Here is a 22,630-nt window from a genome sequence, read left to right as displayed (position 1 = left end):
CTAGGCAATAAAATATAACACAAAAGCCCCAAAATCACTTTACTTACTGGTTGGGTATTTGTTGAAGCAACTGGGTATTCCCACTCATCATTTATTCTATATCAAAAAAGTAATATTTAGTGTTCTCGTGTTCCAGTTTAAGGGGTGAGTGAATCAATGTAACAATGGGCAACGGGGGAAATAAAGTATTTTAAAATAATAATAGTAATTTTTAACCGCTTCGGATTGTTGATTAATTGACAAGACACTTAAGTTACTCCTCATCATTAATTAAACTACATAACTGTTTTAATTATGTGCAATTAATTAAATTTATCAATATATATCTATTATTCACTCGGTGGTAGGGCTTTGGGCAAGCCCGTCTGGGTAGGTACGACCCACTCATCAGATGTTCTACCGCCAAACAACAGTACTCAGTATTGTTGTGTTCCGGTTTGAATATTATCTCCCACGGTTGGTGGCGCATTGGTGATGTGAGGAATGATTAATATTTCCTAAAGTACTAATGTCTATGGGCAGTGGTTACATCTCATCGTCAGGTTACCCAATTGCCGGACCGCCTACCAACGTGACATAACAATAAATATCATCTAATTTTTATTTTTGCTAGTAATCAATTATGTCTAAAAAAAGTGTCTAGGATATGTATGAATGTACAATGTACATACTCGTAAATACTTAGGAACATGCGTTTGAAGACAATAACGATTATCTGATAATATTAGTTTAGGCCTTAATCGATAGTACTTAATTCTTCGAATTTCGAATTGTATTTCAGTTTGAAAAAAAATTCTTTATTGATCAAGAATCATTGATATTTAAATTGAGACGTTTGATGGTATGTAATTTATGACTAAGAGTATTTGAGAGAATGACAAAATATTTCGAAGCGTAGACGTGGAATTTTAATGGGTTTTTTTTATTGAAGCAGAAACGCACTTAACCGCTTAATTTCTTTTGACAGTTATTGATGTAAACCTTATGAATACGGAGATATAATTTATTCGTTTTGAAGATCCTGGAAATACCTCACGTCTGTGGCAGATTTTTATACGGCAAGGTTTCTTAACGATATTGTTCTTCAAAGCCGTGGACGAGATGAATTATTAACACAAATTTATCAGATGAAAATTCAATCATATTTACTTCGGTTCAAACCTGCAATTTTTGGTTTACGCTTTCTCAAGTATTAAATAATTTATATATAATAGTTAATAAAAGTTTATTAATTATATAAATGCACAAATAATAGTGAAATAGAAACAAGTAAACTAAAATCCTCGAAAATTGATACGATTTTATTAAATAAATTACTCAACAAAACGTAATAAACTTCCTCAGTTCCAGATAGCTGTCCATTAAAAGTCGGTTGAAAGGAAGATTTTGTGAAAAAGTTTTAGTGTCCTTGGCAGACAGCCATATCACAAATTGTCTCAATTATGAAGTTTAGCGACTACATATCCTTGAAAATCTGTTTAGTAGCTACACTTAATATACCATACATAAAGAGAGTTAATTTGTTATCAAATAAAATATTTACAGTATATTGTTTCTACGTAGATATTATGCACGTAATTTGAAATCGAATACACGAACTTTAGACAAAGTTTGATATAATATATCGAAGCGTATATCTCAAATAATAATAATATAAATAAATAAACTCATTAAAATCTCGTAGTTACTGAAATATGAGATTTAATTCATAATGCAGCTCCACTATGATTCAAAGTAAATAAATATATAAAAATATAATTAGATAGAAAAGCATTCTTGAACCAATTATTTCATAATGAAGCACGAGATAAATTTAAAAAAAATCAGTGTTAATGCAGTATTTTTACATTATTATAGTAGAAATAAAAACAAAATAAATTGGACGTATACGAAGAAAACTCATACAATTGACGTCGAAAGACGCATGAAATAATAAAATGTGTTATCACGACTAAACCCCGAATGTAATACCTTATTTCATTTTATGAGAAAGCCAACGATGCAATGAACACATTCTACGACGTTCGAACTAAAACATATGATTAAAACAATTTGTTTTTTGTTGCCTTAAAAGATGACTTATTTTAAATATAAAATATTTCAAGAAAGCAAATGTATTTTTTAATATTATATAAAATGTCTACAATACTTTCAAAACTAGATGCGTTCATTCAGTATTAGTTAAAATTAAGTCATTTTATCTCGGACAAAAGTAATGTTATGTATTTGCCTGTTCCTATTTCGTATAGTAATTTAAAAAGTAAAGTATCGTTAAGTAAGTTAAAACCGCTTCGGATTGTTGATTATACTGAGAGTAATTGTCAAGACAAATTAAATTAAATTAAATTACATAACTGTTTTAATAATGTACAATTAACTAAATTTATCAGGAAATACCTATGATAAAGAAAGGTTTTATTTTTTGATCTAAAATAATATCATAATTTTGAAATTAACTGTGTCTGTCAGTCGCTCTTTTACTCCCAAACTACTGAATCGAATGACATAGACCACGACCTAAAACACGAGCAAAGCCTCAGGCGACAACTAGTAAGATACAAATGTGTGGATTATTTTATCACATATCTTTAGTAAGCCGTATTTAAATAAAATGGTTCATACATCATCAACCTGTAAAACAAAACTAACAGGGCTTTATATGAAACCTTTTGTGACATACTATCAGGGTTAAGTTATCAAATTACTGGAAGCCTAAATAAACCACCTCATAATATTAAATTTACATTTAGGCAATATTAATGACAATCCCAATAATATTGTTTGTGTTTTGATAGACCAACTTGCTAATTATCTTTACTAATAATATAATTGCGAAAGTTTGTCAATCTGTCTGTTACACCTTCACGGCCAAACACTGAACCGAATTAGATGGAATTTGATATGAAGAAATTTCTAGAAAGACAAAGCTGCTTTTTACGCCTAACAATTATTGACTAACTCCTGAAACGCGAGTCAAGCCGCGGACGATAACTAGTACTCAATAATAAAACAATTAGACAATACAATGTTAGCAAAATGGCATACCATGGAATATAATCTGTACGACCAAAATTGAACAATCATTCCTAATATAATTATGGTTCTAGCGTATTTAGTGTATGAATAAATATTTTTGTTAAAATCATTCAAACACTTCGTCGATAATCAAAAGATCTACGGTTCAAAATGCTGTTTGATGTTTCGTGACTATCGACGCGACAGATTATAATGAACGTGAATGTTATTATGAAAATTTAAATTCACTTCAACAAAATTGTTGTCTTCATTCCTAATGATCATTTATTTTAATGAATTCGATTAATTTAATTTCAATTGTTTTTTTTTTTTTTAATAATATATCATCAAAAGAGACACAAATTCGATCGTATTTTTATTTTATTTTCGGTTAATTGTAGGAATTATTAATTTAATTTAATTCTTATATTTTTCGGTGTTTTTGGATTTTGAAATTTATGCAAATTAAAATAAAAACTATTGTAAAATAAACTTAGGATGGCAAGAAGTTCATTAGCATATCCCCGTTAAAACATAATTTCGACCACCTATGCGAAAAATTAAACGTTCCTCCTTAACAGGAGCTCCTCCAGTTAACGCAATAAAACTTCTTTGTCTTGTAATGTTTTTACGCTCCAGAGCTAATGTAATGTATAGCATTTGAAACATTGACGTATTCATCGATTTATATATAATGGAAGTTAGACTGTAACATTTAATAATAATAATCAATTAAAGACACTCCCGGCTTATTCAGTGTTCCTTTCTTTAACATATTTATAAGTTTTTTATATAAGTTATAGGAGGTTTTTTTTTATTCTAAAAACATTATTAAATATCGAAATAAAATATTAGTAATAAATATTACTTTTTGTATTGCACCTCATAATTATGTACAAAGTGGTCACCACAGATATTGGTGCTACACGAAATATCAATAATTTCTCATATCACTAATGCACCACTAACTTTAGGAACTGTGATTGTATGTCATTTTTTAAATAAATATTGGACATCACATACATTACTCTGATCCCAGTGGGAGTAGTTAAAGCACTTGTTTTATGGAAAATCAGAAGTAACGACGGTACCACAAACACCCACGACAACATAGAAAACTAATGAAGTTTTTCTATACCGACTCGGCCGGGAATCGAACCTGGGACCTCGGAGTGGCGTACCCATGAAAACACACACTACTCGACCATGGAGGTCGTCAGTACCTGTAGTTGCACTGGCTCACTTACTCTTTAACCGGAACACAATAATAAATATTGATGTTGGGCGGAAATATATACGATAAGGTGGTACCAGACGGACTTGCATAAAATCCTACCTACCACCAAGTATAAAAATTTCCAACGAATAAATTTCCAAAAAATATATAAGCTAGCGCTTGACTGTTATCACAGCTGATGGAAAGTGATGAGACAGCCTAAGGTGGAACGCGCTTGCATAGAAGATTACCTACTAACTATAGAATTGAAGGTACCCTGGAAGATATATTGTAGGTGAAGATAATATTAGGTATCTGGCATTTGCTTTAATTCTATATTTTTATGTATATATGTTACGGTACATTAACATATTAATTTAATATATTTAAGCTACTGTTTTAATTTTAATATTTAATGACGTATCTGAAAAATTACTCACAAAAACAATTTATTACTCATGTTTCCGCTTTTAAAGTGGCTTTCATCACACTTCCCTCGCAAAGGAAACAAAGTTACCGTAAAAATAGCGATCAGAGCTGCGTGTAATTACTTTCTCGCTGGATACCTTTACAAATGTTCTCGAATAATCCTTTAGATGCTAATCGAAAGCAAAACAAACCGACTTTTTACGTGGATACACCGAATATTCTAACATTTTGTACGAAAGTATTACTTTGTTAAAAAATCTGTTTGGGATCTCGTGACGATTCCTTTGCGCTTTAATTTCTTTTGTTGTTTTTTTTTATATAAAAATATATTGGCAAAGGTAAAATTGATTGTGTTTAAGAATTAAAAAAAAAAAAAAATTTAAGCCTATTTAAAATAACTAAATTTTGTACAGTTTAATCTAAGAACACGCTATAAAATTAAACGATAAATACATTTTAATAAAAGTGCTTTCCTTGGTAATTCTTAGCACAATATTGCCTAGTACCACCTACTCGTCTTCTATCTATGACTGTGTATAATATCCATTCGAATAAAAAAACTCCATTATTTATTTCCACATTTTTATTAAGACTTAGAAAAGAACTTCACAAACAAAAATACGTCTATAACAAATTTTTCGCTCGCTCATGAACTATTACTGAGATCATTCATTTTAATTGGTTTATTTTCATTTTAACAAATAAATTAATGATATTAATTATATTGATAAATTATCTCAATCTATATTAATTAAGAGTATTCATCAAGAGAAATGATACAAGTTTGTTTAAGGATTATAATATTATTAATTGATAAATTAACGAATAAATAAAATAATTTATGAAATAGATTGGCCAATTTCATTTGAAAAATATATTATTGATGAATTAATAACAAACTTCTTCATTCAGTTCGGTTCAATAAGTCGATAGTCGAGTATAATTAGGGTTCGAAGTCAAACAACGAACGGATTTAAAATTCCCTCGCGTCAGTTTGAAAGGGTTTTTTTCCACACATTCTATTGAGTGGGATATCGTTGAAAAGCTATTTGAAAATCAATCATTTTCATTCTAAAATCCTGCTTTTGAGGTGTAGTTTCGATGTGATTTACGATTGTATGAACTCTGTGTGGCTTAAAAATTATGAAATGGAATTGAAATAGCTCCCAATTTTTTTTTTTTTTAATTTTTTTATCAATCTTACCAATAATTGTGTTTTATTCTAACACCTTGTAGATATAAATATATTGGCAAAGATAATTTTTTTTTATTAAGAACTCAAAAAAAAAAAATTTTAAACCTATTTAAAATTACTAAATTTTGTACAGTTTAATCTAAGAACACACTATAAAATTAAACGATAAATACATAAAAGTATACCTTGTAGGGGTTACGTAGAGCCAATTTTTGTAAGGAAACAAAGTATTTTTGTATTAAATACTATTTGCGTGGACATTTTTATAAGTGATCTATACAAAATATTCGAAAATATACAACATGTAAGTACGGAATACACTCAAAAGAGATTGCTTGGAGATTTTAAACTTGCTGAGGACGACAAATACGTACGTGATGTATTTTCAAAGACAGCCAATCGCCGTTCTCATCTGGCTCGCCTTTTGATATTCCTTGACGCCGATATTACACAAATAAATTCAGAAGATTTCAATCCTTTAATCTGTGCGTGTAATACTTTATCCGAACTTGAAGGATGCATCAACAGCAAAATTAATTAATGTAAAACCCAAACGTCGTAAACTTTAGGCGTAATACACAAAGGAACTCACTACTGTATAAGAAAGTTAGAAGATTTGTGGCTTCATATGTAAAGGTAATTTTGAGGGAAGAGAAGGTTCTCTTTTGTTATTTTGATAAATATAATTTATTTATAAATAGAAATGTACCAGTAGATATAATAGTTGGAAGTTAACAAAAGTTAAGTTTTGATTGATTGAAATCCAGGATCACAGTATCACAGAATTTTTCTATTCATCATTTGATTTGTAACTAACTATTTTCTTGCTCAGTGGTCAAGAATCATCAAGAATCATCATAAGAAAGTTTGTATGAGTTGGTGAAGTTCTGCCGCAACTTAATCCAGGCCTTTACCCGCGTTTGAAGCCTAATCCATCACACTGGACCTTTTCGGATTCTTTCTCTGCCAAGTTCTTGGTAGTTTTTGCCAAGAGAAAAGGGGTTTTACCCAGTTATAGGAGATTTACAAGCTATTCCATGAGTTTATCAGGGAGCAGTATTTGATGATATTATTACTTATCAAATTAAATAACAAAGATATTATTATTGTATACATATAATTACCGAGATTATCAAATGGCTAGAATAGGTCAAACTTATCCAGTAATTACGGATTCAAACCCGAGCGAGCATCACTGAATTTGCAGGTGCTTAATTTGTATTTATAGCTCATCTCGAACCCGTCTGAAAACATCTTGAACGAAAATGCATGTAACGGTTGAAAATCTTCCACATCTACCCGTACCGCCTCAATTTAGAAATATTAATTAAAATATCCCCTTAACATTACATACGTTACATAAATCTTTGACACAATAGGAACTATGTTTTGTTCCTTACACACCTTTGCCATGTAAATTAGGTCGAACCACACGTTCAACAAAAGGCCTACGTTTTCCTACTGGTATTTGATCGTATTTACCTGAAACGAACGGCCTTTGTTTTACTGGAAACCATATTTGAACTTGTAAATTTTGTTCATACTTGTGTTAGTGTTTGCCTTGACAAATTGAGAGGCTTGTTATACGTTGGAAACTAAGTGGCATTGTTTTATATGAATGCTCCTTTACATAATTAGCTTTTTGATTCGGCATTCTTTTAATTACAGACAAATATTCCTCGCGAATGCGTATGATGAAGATTATATAACATCGGAAAACATTTTTTATTAATAATGTTCGTTTTTTTTTTAACATCCGATTCTACGAGTATTCTTCCAAAGCTAGAGCTATTCGTGTTTTATATTTGAATAGCTTAAGAATTTTCGTGTCTAAAGTGAATCAGAATATCCAATCTCTGAAACAATATTATTTCCAAATAAAATAATTATAATTATAAAAGAATAGTTTTGAAGAACCAGGAGTTTGATACAAACAGCGTATAGACCATTTAGTAAAAATAAACTTATAATACCAATACTACGAATGAATGTATTTGATTTGTTTTCTACTTGCCATATTTATTATACAGGCATTTTTAATTTTTTTTTGTTTATTCATTTATACTGTAAATTTAATATTTTTTGAGTTATGTTCTTTAATTTATTAACAATTATTTCTTTATCGGTTTTTTGGAACGAAGTTCTTTTTTTTCACGCGGCTTACAATAGAACTGAACAGAACAACCGTTATGCCAGGTGATCTTTCTCTCTCTTTCCTCTCTCTCCCTGTCTCATTCTATTATATATAATAATACGTAAGCTTTTTTTTTTTTATTATTATAATAACAGTTTTATTTCTTGTCATATAATTGTTTTCAAACATTGTTGTATTACATTGTTTGTTAAAATATAGCGAAAACAAGTTCGTTCACACCAACCAAACAAAAAAGTGCAACAAAAACAATAAATGGTTTTATTATGCACTGTGTATTCTAGAACAGTAACAAAATACACATATAAATAAGATACGTTGGTTATAATCATAATCAATTAGATGTTAAGTATAAAATCATAATGTTCAAAATTGTAATAATTTTATGTACGAATATTTATATGTACGAAATATATCACATCAACAGGATGTGATGTATTCAGTAGGTGGAAATTCTTAATTAGGGGGGGATTCTTGTTTGTCGTTACTCAATCATTCCGTTGGATATTTTGTAAGTAAAGGTTAAGTTAGAAAATACTTATTAATAAATTTTGAAAATTCTTAAACAATATACTCTTATTCGATATAATAATATATTCACTACACATACCAGTATTTGATTATTGGAACCAATTTATATATGCATATATTTAAAAAAAACCCCAGGGCGCTTAAAATTATGCTATACCAACATAAAACTATTGTGAAGATACTCTACATATAAAAAAAACATTATTACAAATTTGGAATGAACAAAAAAGCAAACTTCTGCTTTTTTTTTTATAATTTCACATTATCTTACATAACATTTTGTAAAACGAAGCGTGCATACGAAATTAGGGTAAGCAGGTCACTGTAAAGTTCCTTCTCTATTCATGAAGCAATTTAAATAGCTCGACCGTTATGCCTAACGTTTACGAACGTGGACGAAACTCACGCACTAAGTTTCACCAACGAAAGTACAATGGGGTTTTGGCTACATATGTTCCCACTGTTACTAGTATAATTTCGTACAAGTGTAATGCTTTGTTGCATTTTATTTAAACAAAAAATAAATAGGGATTTATTTAAAATATTTTCATACTTAAAACCTTTTGGAATTATGTTAAAATAAATCTATACATATAATAAAATTGGAGTGTCTGTTTGTAATATTAAAATAACCCATTTTTACTAAATGCATATGTATGTATACACGGTATATATACCAAAATAACATATTTTACAATTTTTTGTCTGTCTGTCTGTCTGTTTGTTCCGGCTAATCTCTGGAACGGCTGAACCGATTTCGACGGGACTTTCACTGACAGATAGCTGATGTAATAAGGAGTAACTTAGGCTACTTTTATTTTAAATTTATATATATAATAAAAATAGAATCATGCTACAATATCCAAATAACTTAAATTCAAACAACGCGCATGAAGTCGCGGGTACAGCTAGTATATAATATTTAAACTAAAACACAGGTTGTTTTGCGCGAGTATGTTTCGTAAAATATTTACTTCTAGGAATTATTAGAAGTGTCTTAGTTAGTATCCTTGAAGAAGTCAAATGGATTAATTATCGTAGTTTTATGCTTTAATTATTATCATTACGTATACAAAATAAGTTATAGGATCAATGTCACATATAAATACACTAATCTACTTAGCGTCGTGGTAATTGGTTTACTTTCATAGAGAAGGTTGACTAGCTTTTGCGAACGTGGATAATAACCTTACGTAATTGAATCATCTTTATCTTAAAATGGATTACCTTAAAACACTATATAATATAAGAAATAGGGCTGCGTTCTTAGAAGACTTATAAATTAAAAAACGTTTTTAAATACACTTAACCATGCATTGTCATCCAAACTGAACGTGTATAGGTACAACATTTTAGCTCAATCGGTTAAATATATTTGTTTTTAAATTGAGTTGCAAGATTTTACCCGTTCAGACTTACATTGTAAGTTCTATAAAAGCTTGTAACAATGTTGTTTAAATAATTTTAAGGATTGTATAGTTATTTTATCGACTTGTTGTAATAAATTTCGATACTGTGATATAATTACTGGATTTAGTACAGTTCAGTCAAAGGTATTTAATTCGGAGGCTATGAACATTATTTTGGTTGTGAAATAAATATTCTAATTCGACGGTATAATTCGACGTATTCCCGTTAGGAAGTGATAGGGGTAACTATTTACAAACATTTTAACCCCTATATGCATGATCCAAAAGTTAACCATTTTTGAGTTATCACGTTTTTTAGGTTTTTTCAAAATAAGTCAAAAATGTTCTGTTTCTGTCTATAAATTTTATTTAAAAAAAAAATATTTTAGTCTTATTTACATCGGGTACTGCTTTTAATTAATTTTGTGGGAATTTTAAAGAGCGACCTTTAGTCTGAATTCGTTCATGTTCGAATACGAATTTCCACCAGCGTCTTTTGTGGTAATTTTTTTCAGTTGCTTTGAAATAAATTCCTTGTTATTATACATTTTTGGAGAGCTAAGCAAATGTTCATGTTTTTAAAATAATCTGTAAGACAAGTTTTAAAGGGATTTTCTGGTTTTTAAGACAATTTTGTGGAAAAAAAATCAAAAAAATATTGAAATAATATCGTTTTCCGTCTCGTATTTTTAAATTTGAACCGATAATTATTGTTTTAATTATGATAAAGAGCCAGTGTTTAATCGTTTTTTCAAAATCAGACGAAAAAATGTGATTTAAATTATTTATTTTGCATTTTTGACTTATTTTGAAAAAAGATAAAATAGGTGATAACTCAAATTATCACTTTTGGATCATGCACATAGGGGTAATATTATCGCAAATTATATATAGTTACCCCTGTCACATCTTAAAGGGAATACGTCGAATTACCAATAACCCTGTACATGCATAATGTAATTAAGTTCGAATTTGTACAAAATTTGAATAGCTCTTTTGGGTGTATTCCTAACGATATTGATATTCCTGTAAATTTATCTTACTAGCAGCATTCATATGTTATTGAAGCTAGTTTGTAATTTTTACTAAACATCTTTTTTTTAACATTAATTTGCATTTTTTTTGTGGATATGTCTCAGTCAACTGTTTAAATTAGCCTTTTAATTAACAGCCTAGCTTATGAACGGAAGATGTATTGGCTAAATGTCATTCAGGCCGCTGATTGAACAGTACCTTTTAGTAAAGTGACAAGGCGTTTCATTGGATGACTAATTAAGCTATTTGCCTGCGACATATACATTTTAATTTATATGAACTCAATTCGGCTTTGTTCTGTGATAGACAAAGGAAATAATATTTACAACATACTATTCTCAATTTATTTCTATGTAACGCTTTTATAAATATTTGAAAGCTTAAATTTCGTATAAAATACTAGTATGCATAGCCTATTCCAATGGAAGTTTCATGCGATTCCCTAACAACTCAGCTATATTGTCCACTACTAAGAATTTATGATTAATATATCTTTATATATAACACAACACTATTTCACTGAACTACTTATTTAAACTTTAATTTTACTTCCAAAATCCCGATAACAGTTTCGTCGACGTTCAAAACGCCATTTTTACGCAAATTCATACTGAATATCATAGATTATTCAAGCTCTCGACCAATGATATCGCGTCAATTTTCTGTCAAATGTTGTTTATTTGGCTTTTCTCCTCTTATGGTTGGAATAGACTACAGATTTTTATAGTGGTATTTATGTATATCCAGAGCTATTGATAGATTAAGATAATATCTATAATGGATTAATCCGATAAACTATTCCGGTAGTATTATATCTAATTAAGAATTACCTGTTAAATTATACCAATACTACTGCGGAAAATATATGGGACCATCGATGTGATAGTAAGTATGTTCCTTTACACATGTGTGTTGTATAGAACATTGTTTTTATCTGAGTAATGTACTTGTACATGGTTCTATATTTCGTTTTTTTTACCTAAAAATCCACACTAATACGCCTTACTTTGATTACGTTACGATAAAGACGAATTTCTTATATCACAGTCCTAAATAGACTGAAAAAAAAAGTTGACAAATGCACTAAAAATTGAAAAATATTATGAAAAGTATTCATTTTATGTATTGTATAATTGTTTGAACTAGATACCTAGGTGATTAACCTAATTATTTTGAAAACGATTATTAAGAAACTAACTTGAGTAATACTTTTGAACTAATAACGAATAGTTTTTAATATTTTATTTCCATAAAAATATTGAAGTAGGTTTGATCATAAACATCAGGTAAACCATAAAATCCCCATTTGACGTTCCATTTTACGAATTCAAGCATCGAATATCGACAAATTTCGTTAGCCAAGACTTTAGATACGGATCAAAATATGTATTCAAGTAAACGTAAGTAAATATACTTTATAAAAGTCATATTAAATTTATATAAAATGTAAAGCTACCATCAATTCGGAATATATATGGCAAACTGAACCCGATGTTCAATTGAAATCTGTTTTTTATACATATGTAAATTATTATATATTAAGAATATAATTTATAATTAAATATCAGACATACTTCCAATGTATGGATTACTTGATGGTAAGTTGCTGCCACGGCACGTGGTCGTTGACATTGTAAGGAATAATAATCATACATCGGTCGCCAATACACTGCTAAATATGTGAGCGGCTACCGGTGAATTAAAATAATGAGAACTTAAATAAAATCATGAATTAATGTTGATGACAGAAGAGAATATAGATGTCAATTTTATCTTTAGTCTCCATGGCTCATTCAAACATTCAGACCGAAAGAAACCAATACAAATTACTAAATGACAATATTCATAGCAAATCGTTGAGAGAAGAACCTACCCAATGGAACTTGCACAATTTCCTACTCAAAGACATACGAGTAGTATATACAAAATAATACATATGTTTATGTATTATTTTTGTCCCATTTGCAATTGAAACACTTGGGCCTTGAACAGTGTAAAAAAAAAGTATAACAACTCGCCGTATTGCCTCCACTGATGATGGAAGGGATGGTTCATTTTTTTGCCCAGAGCATCGGAATTTCAATTCAACGAGGAAATGCTGCTAGCATTCCACGCGGTCATGATTTGTACAGTAAATACTTTTATTTCTTATTTGTTTATAGTTAAGGCCTTGATGTTAATAATAAAAAAGGTAAAAAAAAAATATATATATATTCCAAATTTAAAAAAATAGTATATTAATTGATTCTTCAATAAAAAATCACAATGCATACATAATATTGTTACTCGTAAAGACAAGACGAACCGCAACGATTTCATTTTATGTATAGATTTGGCAAGATGTTTCGGTTTTATCACATCTCTTTATGGTCCTGTAATAAAGTTTTACAAGAAATGTAATAATAAAGTCTTGAAATATTGTTATTACTTTACAATTATTGCTGTAATTTAATAATTATTATGATGACGAAGTAAAAAAGTAATGTACAGTTGATACGTAATTGTTATCAAACGGTGCATCGTACATAAACAATGCACAAAGCCCTATCAACAAGTAAATTAAGTAGAAGAGAGCGTTGGTTCCAAAAAAAAAAAACTTAATTAATTAAAACTAATTAATTCTAAAATGTAATCATATTATTATTTTACTCGTTGGTAGGGCTTTGTGCAACCCTTTTTGGGTAGATCTATCCACTCATCTAATATTCTACCGCCTTAATCTACCTTTAGTTCCTTACCTACCTTTAGTACCTTTAGTATTGCTGTGTTCTGGATCGGAGGGTGAGTAAGCCAGTGAAAGTAACGACTTAAGGAACATAACATCTCTGTTTCCAACGTTGGTGGTGCACGGGCGATGTAAGGAATGTTTAATATTTCAGGTTATAAAATCACGTGATCCTTTTGCCCGTTCGCCTACTTATATGTTAACTGTCCTTCATATAACATATACATATTTATATTAGAGAAAAAATATATTTAAAAATTCAACCACCAAGCGGCCACTACCAAAATATTTACCACTAATAAGATAGCTACTTAACGTTATTAAGATTTAATATTACTATGTTCAAACGTTAATAGGTTTTAAGTTTAGTAATAGCATTAAGTGTTGCCCGAGCATGTGTGTTTGCCCCGGTTATACTTTCAATCACTCATACACGTTCAAAGAATGGACACTTTAAACGGGATATCATTTCACTAATGGACCATTTATATGTGTGTGTATAGTAGCGAAAAAATCGTATGCCATGTCTGTGGGTGTTCTTTTGTTGTCGCCTCGAGGTGTTGACGGGGAAAAATGAGGATATAAATATTACCCGTGACGGAAAAATTGCACCATTTAAATGAGACGCTGTGTTTTAATTTAAATGTTGGTGTTTCTTAGCTTTGTTCAAGTAAATATTTGTGTAATGTGCAATACAATCAAGTTAAGAAGTCTTGAGCCTTTTGATTAATTTTTTTTTTTTAATAATTATTTAAAAAAATGATAAAAAATAAAATAATTAAAAAAAAAGCTTAAGTCATAGAACGAAAGTCCAATTACGAAATAAAAGATAATTTAGAAAAAAATTTTTTGCAATAAATAAATTAAATTAAATTGTACCAGTTGTCATTTTTAATCTATAATTATATTTTATTTTGTAATTATACCAAATAATAAAACAGCCTTTTTAGTGTTTATAATTTAAAAAATACTATGCTGCATACATGTTAACCATAGGTCTATGTAATTCCATCTCAAGTTATGAAAATCCGAGATCATAACATCAAAATGGCCCAATGATAAAGAACAGAGATATCGTGGTCTTCGAGAAGTTGACTGGATTCGGAACTTTTTAATATAATCCGCGTGGTGTCAACGGCCAGTACAATGACGCAAAATAATTTAAGTATACAATAGATTTAAATACTAGATATATTTAAATATATATAATGTATTAGAAATGGATAATTAATGGAATGAAATGAAAAAACTGAGGGCCCCGTACGTAATACTAAAAGATTTAAAAATTTTCGGATTTTTGCTTACACATTTCATGATTGACCTAGCTATGCTACCTATGATAGACCTAGTTTGCGGCGCCCTCGTAGTTAATCTCACGCAGCTGTGGACGCCGTCTTTAAACAAACTGCATTTCATGACTACACCGCAATGTCACCATTAATGTTAAATGTAATTAATTGAAATTATTTTCGGCCTTTGAAATGACCTAGAAATCTTTGCCCAGCTGTAAGACTTTCAGGGCTAATATTTCAATGAACCATTTCAACAACAGCTATAATAATTTGTGGTATATTCTTATGTTGTATATATAAGATTCAATTTCGAATGAATAATTTATTTAAAGTATCGTAGCAAGATTAATTATTAAAAGGCCGAGCTTACATAAAGTTCCTGCTTGAAGTTAAATGTAAATGCTTGCTTTACTTGAAACTTTACTACTTATATTATGTATGGCTCTTTTCTTCGTATCGTTTAATATCAACATATTCTTACCAAATATACCTTATTTTAAATACTGAAAGAGTATTTGAATCTTGTGATTTTTATTTAAGTCTACAACTGATGATCGATTATTCGAGAAACGATTCGTTTAGCTTACAGATAGAAAAGTCGATTACAAGAAGCAACAATTTACTTGATACTTAATAATTGTAGTGCAAATGAATGAAAGTAGCACATATAATTGTTTACGGGCCGCCTAGCGATGTAAAAAGTCACAGGAACGATCCTGACCCCTTGGGCTATTGTCGTACCTAATCCTAATACAAGTGATAAGCTTAAAAGGAGGGATAACAACAGTACTTATTATTGTTGTAACCGCAGACACGTGGCGTTATGCCATGTATGTTAGTTCCCAAGGTTGGTGCTGTATTAGCGATGTAAAATTGTTAATAGTTCTTTTGGGCAGTGGTGAGCATTTACTGTCAAGTAATCAAAATAAAATAAAAAAAAAAATTTTTTGATTAATTTTGTTAGGAAATGGATATTAAATTATAAATATAAGCGATATAAAGAATACACAATGAACGTGGCTTACTATCAAATACAAACAGATACACGAGACACAGTTCTCAATACTGACAGGACATGTGGCAGGACTATTCTAGAATCCCGACTATTCGCGAACGAACACGCGACGGGCGGTTGTACAAGTTGGCACGAAATTTTTCGGATAAATCATGTTCGAAAATATTTTCTTTTGATTACTATCTTCCTGGTTAGCTTAGAATTAGATCAACCGTATTGTTTCGTTTTGATTAAGATTAAAGCCTACACAAACAAAGGACCTCGTGGTTAGCGTTGATGCAAGATAAGCCGAATCTATTGCTGTCGGGGTTCTACGAATGGGAAGTAAACGCTTATCCCGGGTTGCTAACTTGACTTACGATCGAATAATCAAACCAAGATGACACAGCTGTCACGCGAAAAGTGACCTAAATATACTTTGAAAATAGAGCACATTTCCAATTGACATATGTTCGTCCACTTCGGGTGTAAATAGTGTTGGGCTGTATTTGGATATTCAGATGTTTCAGCGAAAAAGATTTAAAACGACCTCGATTTACCGTACGGTGGAAGGTTAAATTTGTGAGCACAGTAATACATTTTAAAAGACTCAGTGGTTCACCTTTACGGTACTGGATATATTACAAGTGCTATATAAAATTAAAAAAATAGTTGTCTAATTATTGCAGATCTTTATTAAAGTGTTTAAATTTAATTATATATTTGTAATATAGGTTGCCATTCAACCCAAACAAAAATTATGGTGTAGATCATTTTGAACGGATATTAATGAATAGAAGATAATTTAGGAAACGAATATGTGCGCAAACATAGGTGCGCTCTATTTCCTAAATTACATAGTTCCATGGGACGACAAGCCGAGATGATCTTTGAGAGGTTTCAACAAAGGACAAACAGGTTTACTTATTCCCGAGTCACAGAATATTATACCTTACTAGCGACCCGCCCCGACTACGCTCGGGTGCTAATACTAAATATACTACAGAATGTCTTTACACAAAACATTCACAACTTTTTGTCATTACAAACCGCTATGTCTTTATAAGTGTTTCTCTACTATATTATGAATGTATTATACATAAAATTGAATAACTATATCAATTAAAAAAACTGGATCTAAATTCGTTTTGTTATTTTAAAAATCTAAAACACAGGGACAGACCGACAGCGGGAAGCGACTTTGTTTTATACTATGTAATTATATTCTATGACACTCCTGTGACTCGTGAAAACTCGTGAAAGTGATTTCAAACCTAGTCAAGCAATTTTCAATTATTTTTCATTTCAATTTATGGTTTTAGTTCATCTAGCTCGTGCTCGGTGGTGAAGGAAAACATCGTAAGGAAACCTGCATGTGCCTAAATTCAACCAAATTCGCAAAATGTATATCCACTATTGGAATAGCGTGATGGAATAAGTTTGTTACATTAAAAATTATTTTTATAATTTTAACTTTTTTTTAAATTATATAAAACGTCACAAAAATGTCAATTCGCTAAAATCCGTGCCGTTAATCCATTTCCCACTTCCCATATATCATCATATATCGGTATTGCTAGCCCAATAAATCATTTTGGCATTTTCCTTGAATTTAAATCCATACTATACATATATATTTAATAATATAAATGCGAAAGTAACTCTGTCTGTCTGTCTGTCTCGCTTTCACGTGAAAGCTACTGGACCGATTTAAATGAAAATTGGTATACAAATAGTCTAGAGCCTGAGAAAGGACATAGGCTACTATTTATTTGGAAAAAAGTACTGTAAAGGGTTGAAAAGGGGGATAAAAGGTTGTAAGTTGTTGAAAGTATTGACATTTTTAGAACTAGAAGCATAAAACTTATATTTTAGGCTGTACACTTATAAACTAACATATCATGATACCTACTAAGGAGCGAATTTTCGAAATTCTACCCCTAAAGGGGTGAAATAGGGGTTGAACGTTTGTATGGAAGTCCGTAATTTTTTAAGTTAGGAAGATGAAACTATATTTTTGGGATACTGATTAAAAAGGAGTAGATACTTATTTAAGTGTTTATGCATATTATACCCTTACGAGGGTGAAATAAGGGTTGAAAGTTTGTATAGAAATCCGTCATTTTTTAAGATAGAAATATGAAACTTTATTTCTGGGATACTGATCAAAAATGAGTAGATACGTATTTAAGCGTTTTTAGATAATCTACCACTAAGGGGGTTATATAAAAGTTGAATGTTTTATGGAAGTTCGTCATGTTTTAAATTAAAAACATGTTTTTTTTTTGGGATACTAATTAAAATGAGTAGATACGTATTTAAGCGTTTCTGGATTGTATACGCCAATCCATACCCACAGTAAAAAAGGTAACAAGCTCTAGTCCTTCTTCTCGAAGGAGGGTAGATCTTAGCCTCGCAATGATTCATTTAAAGGCTTTTTAAAATTATTCTAGTTCATGGTTCGCCAGAGAATCAGTTCTTAACTTTAATTACTGATTGATTTGCTTGACTTGGTGAATACTGTAACCTCTTGACACATTCAATTCTGGCGGTTAGTTTTTATTTGATCACATTTCGTTTTGTACTTCGGAATGGGTTACAACTGGTAACAACGTAACGCCATTTTTAAATCACACTTGTCCCCTTTTCTGCCGCAATTGTGAAGAGGAATAACACAAATCAAATATTTAATTTGAATAAAGAGTTAAAAATACATTTTCAATTAATTATTTTCAATATGCTTCTCAATATAACGTCAAAGTCTGTAATGTTATTTCAATAGCTTTGATATCAATTAGTCTTCTAATTGGTCCAATTGAATACTTCGAAGTTTCGGTAGGTAGTGCTCTATAAATAATTTAATTCATAAATATGCCTTCATCTTACAAATCTTATCACGTAACAGCTTGCTTAAATATAAAAAAAAATACATACATATCAAACTAATATCAGCAACAGACTGTTCAACGCAATCAATTTGGCAATGGTTATTGTATAAATCATACTAATAGAATAATTTTTGCACTTCGGCTTAGGATTACAATCTATCACTGATATAAAGATTTATATATTTTCACTCGACTGACAAAAACGCTTTTATATTTCGTGTATGAAAGTGAGATTCTTTGTTCGTCTTTAAACTTTAAATGCTTGAATTGATTTTGATATTTGGTGGTAAGTATGGTATCGTTAGAACCCTTACATCATGCCGAGTAAAATTTTTTACTTTAGAATTTATTTTTGGCCAGGAATTTCTGGTTTCTTATTTTTGACGACGTAAGTATATTGTTTTATTTATGTGCGTGTATGTGTGTTTATGTATTACAGTATAATGAAATTAATCTTTACAATTGAACATTTATCATAGATTAATAAAGGAGAGTCAATATCAATATCAGATTTATGTAATTATCAAATACATTCGTCTGAAACTAAATGTTCACATAATTTCAATTGACATTCAACATTCCAAATAAGGTACACAGACGCCATCGCTGTTTCTCAAGTAATCATTTTTACACTCGCAAGATGGCAGAAAGCAATCACTAGAGATACTTGGACACGGCGTTGGCTTTTTCAAATGTTCACACTTCTTATAACATACTTCAAGAGAACATTTGTAATACTTTTCATTATCTGGACAACCTGAAAACATAAAACGAATTTGTATTACAGATTATAAAATATACTTATATGATAACTAGGTACAGTTTGTTTGTTTGTATGTATACTGTGGTATTCATTATTCACAAATTGCATCTATGCGAAGCCGGGGCGGGACACTTTTAATATTATTAAGTGATTTGAAACTGTGTGTACTAGAAACTAGGTATGTTAAGGAGGTCAGTAACCGTTGCCGAAACCATCGGATATCCGAAACAAAAATCTATCTGTAGCCGTAACCAAATCTGATATAAACAAATTATTATAATTTTGTTTTTGCATTGTGTTATTCTTAAAAGGAGAATTAATATTTATTTTTTAGCTAATTATTATGTTTCTCTTTAATTTTAATTAATCTTTTATTCGTAACAGAAACAATCCAAAACAATCGGATAATTCGAAATAATTTCGTATCCATAACCGTATCTGTAACGGGTAAAATATTATTCAAATATCCGTATCCAGATCCAAAGGTACGTACCCATAACATCTACTCTGACAACGAATACCAAGAAAAAACTGCATTGAATTTTATTATATTACCTATACTAAAATTATAATTGCGTAAGTAACTCTGTCTATGTGTGCACTGTACCGAATTTGATTAAATTTGGTATGAAGCAAACTTGACCTTCAAGGGAGAACAAGAGCTACTTTACCTTAAAATCTTAAAATTAACCCCTAAAACGCGAGCAAAGCAGAGCGACAGCTAGTATTATATATATTACTAAAAACCGAAATACTTTTCTAATCTAGTGCAACTTAGTGTTTATAATATTTCTTAGGTTTTCCAGGAGTTACAATGTAGGAACACGTTATTACTATTGTGTATTTGCAGACATAATTATTTAAAATACATGACGTTTATATATATATATAGATATATAGAGATAAACACCGACTCTATTCATAGTGTCATATTTACCGTTTCAATTATATTTATGTACAGTAAAAACTGCGTGTTTATATTGATTTAATCTTTGCCCCTATTTACATAGAAGGACAGCGTGCTGTGCAAAATGTTAAATATAATTATGTACTAATAAAATGTTAATATACATTGAGCATGGGATTGTAAATGTATATTTCTGGGTTTTGTAATAAATTTGTAATTCAAAAAACATTTATATCCATTAAATTTGGATTTTCATTTACGTATGAATTTTGTGGTGCTTGCCTGGGTTTTAACTCTCAATTATCCGTTAAGATACACTAACTTTAACTACTACCACAGTTCTTATTTTATAAATTGGATCCATCTTTTCATTAATATAATATTATAACCTTGTTTCTTTATACTCCGTTCTATTGCCCTCATTAGTGACAGGAAAGTCAGTTGTTGCCGAGAGATTCAACGGGAAAATCCCACACGGTCAAGCATGATTTTTCCACTATTTTTGTATAAGCATTATACATACTTATATAAATATTCCGTGTATTTATATGTAATTGTACTTACTTAGAGGGGTTTCTTCATCCGTTGGTATAGCGACAACAAAAGACACAAGAAGCACAGTCGCAAATACAAACACGTTAGTCATGGCTTAAGTTACTCAGTTAAAATAGCAATGATCGGAATGATTCTTGTCTTTTATTTATATAATACGTGTAACGGTATACAAAACATATGCTGAGACTCCGTATATATATTATTATGGATATAATTATACTATTATTATAGCAGGTATGTGTTGTTTGGGCATGTTGTTTGTTTTTGTAATAAATTATACTAGTTTAGCATAGGTTGCATAATTTACGTCTTGGATAATTATCGGAATATAGTTGCTTATAATGTAAACATTGCTAAAGAGAAAATTGCCGGTCGAAGAAATGCTTTCCAAACTAACGCTTTGGAAATGATAATTGGTTCAAGAAAACTTTGTAGAGCTCTATCTCTTTCTTTCTCTCTATCTCGTTCTCTATCGCATATATCTGTAATACATGAAAATCTGCTATTTCGGTTTGTCTTTGAATGTTTTTTATACATATTATTAGGCAAATTTACAAATGCAAAGTCAGACATGGGAGCTTGGAAATAATATTTACAGATTTATATGGTTATGATGATTAATTTGCATTCCTCGTGACGTAAATATTTACAATTAAAATGGCATCAAGGAAAATCCTCTTCGAAATTATAAAGAATAGAGAATTATGATATCAAAAAAATTATATACTTAGAAATATGAATAAGTCTTAATGATACGTTTAAATAATAAGTTTGAATATGAAGCATCACTGGTATCACAATTTTGTAACAATAGGAAAAATACATAGATATTATGGTTATGTATCCACTATGTACAATTGTAAATTGAACTACGACAGCTTATATATTTCAATATAATTATAATCTATGAAGAGTTCAAAAATATATTTTTTTATTTACTTGATCTGAACAGCTAAGCGGCTTAAAAATCAGAAGAAAGAGAAATCATCATACATACATACGTCAAATCATTTCTTTGCATTCAGCCGAAGCACTGAGCCCTCGGTTTTGCCTACATATAATTAAGTTTCTTACGAAAATTTAATTCGTCATTTGTCTTCATACAACTATTACAAAATATATATTAATTACCACCAATTCAGCTTGTGTATTTCACATTATATAATATAATGACTGGATTAAAATCAAAATTGGATACACAGACTGTGGATGAGCACTAAGGTACAATATTCGATAAAAGATATATATGTTTATAAAAACACAATATTAACATTGAGAGGGTTTCATTAATATAACTCTTGTAAAATTACCATTTTTTACATAGCATTCTTCCAACGTTGTTAAATAATGTATTTAAATAGAATGTGCAAATACATATTTCTTTAATATATGTTTAATACAATAAAGTGAGTTTCGATAGAGGACTGACATAATTAATGAAAATAAAGTCATAAATTAAATGTTTATATATTTAGGATATTCCTTTATCCATACAACTGGCTATAACAAATAAAATAAAAAAAA

General features: G+C 29.9%; 1 protein-coding gene and 1 long non-coding RNA gene across 2 annotated transcripts in view; both read right to left on the bottom strand.

The window, feature by feature from the left end:
- LOC113393051 (suppressor of lurcher protein 1-like) overlaps nucleotides 1–22,630 on the bottom strand; it is a 308,266-nt gene that overhangs the window by 108,330 nt on the left and 177,306 nt on the right. The gene's annotated exons all lie outside the window — the stretch shown is intronic.
- LOC113393056 (uncharacterized) lies at nucleotides 19,382–21,375 on the bottom strand. Its single transcript, XR_010309278.1, has 2 exons — nucleotides 21,116–21,375; nucleotides 19,382–19,638 (listed from the first exon to the last, which is right to left on the bottom strand). It is a non-coding gene; the product is annotated as an uncharacterized LOC113393056 (long non-coding RNA).

Source organism: Vanessa tameamea, chromosome 12 (genome assembly GCF_037043105.1).
Source record: "Vanessa tameamea isolate UH-Manoa-2023 chromosome 12, ilVanTame1 primary haplotype, whole genome shotgun sequence".
Taxonomy (NCBI): domain Eukaryota; kingdom Metazoa; phylum Arthropoda; class Insecta; order Lepidoptera; family Nymphalidae; genus Vanessa; species Vanessa tameamea.
This window is presented reverse-complemented; position numbering and strand designations above follow the sequence as displayed.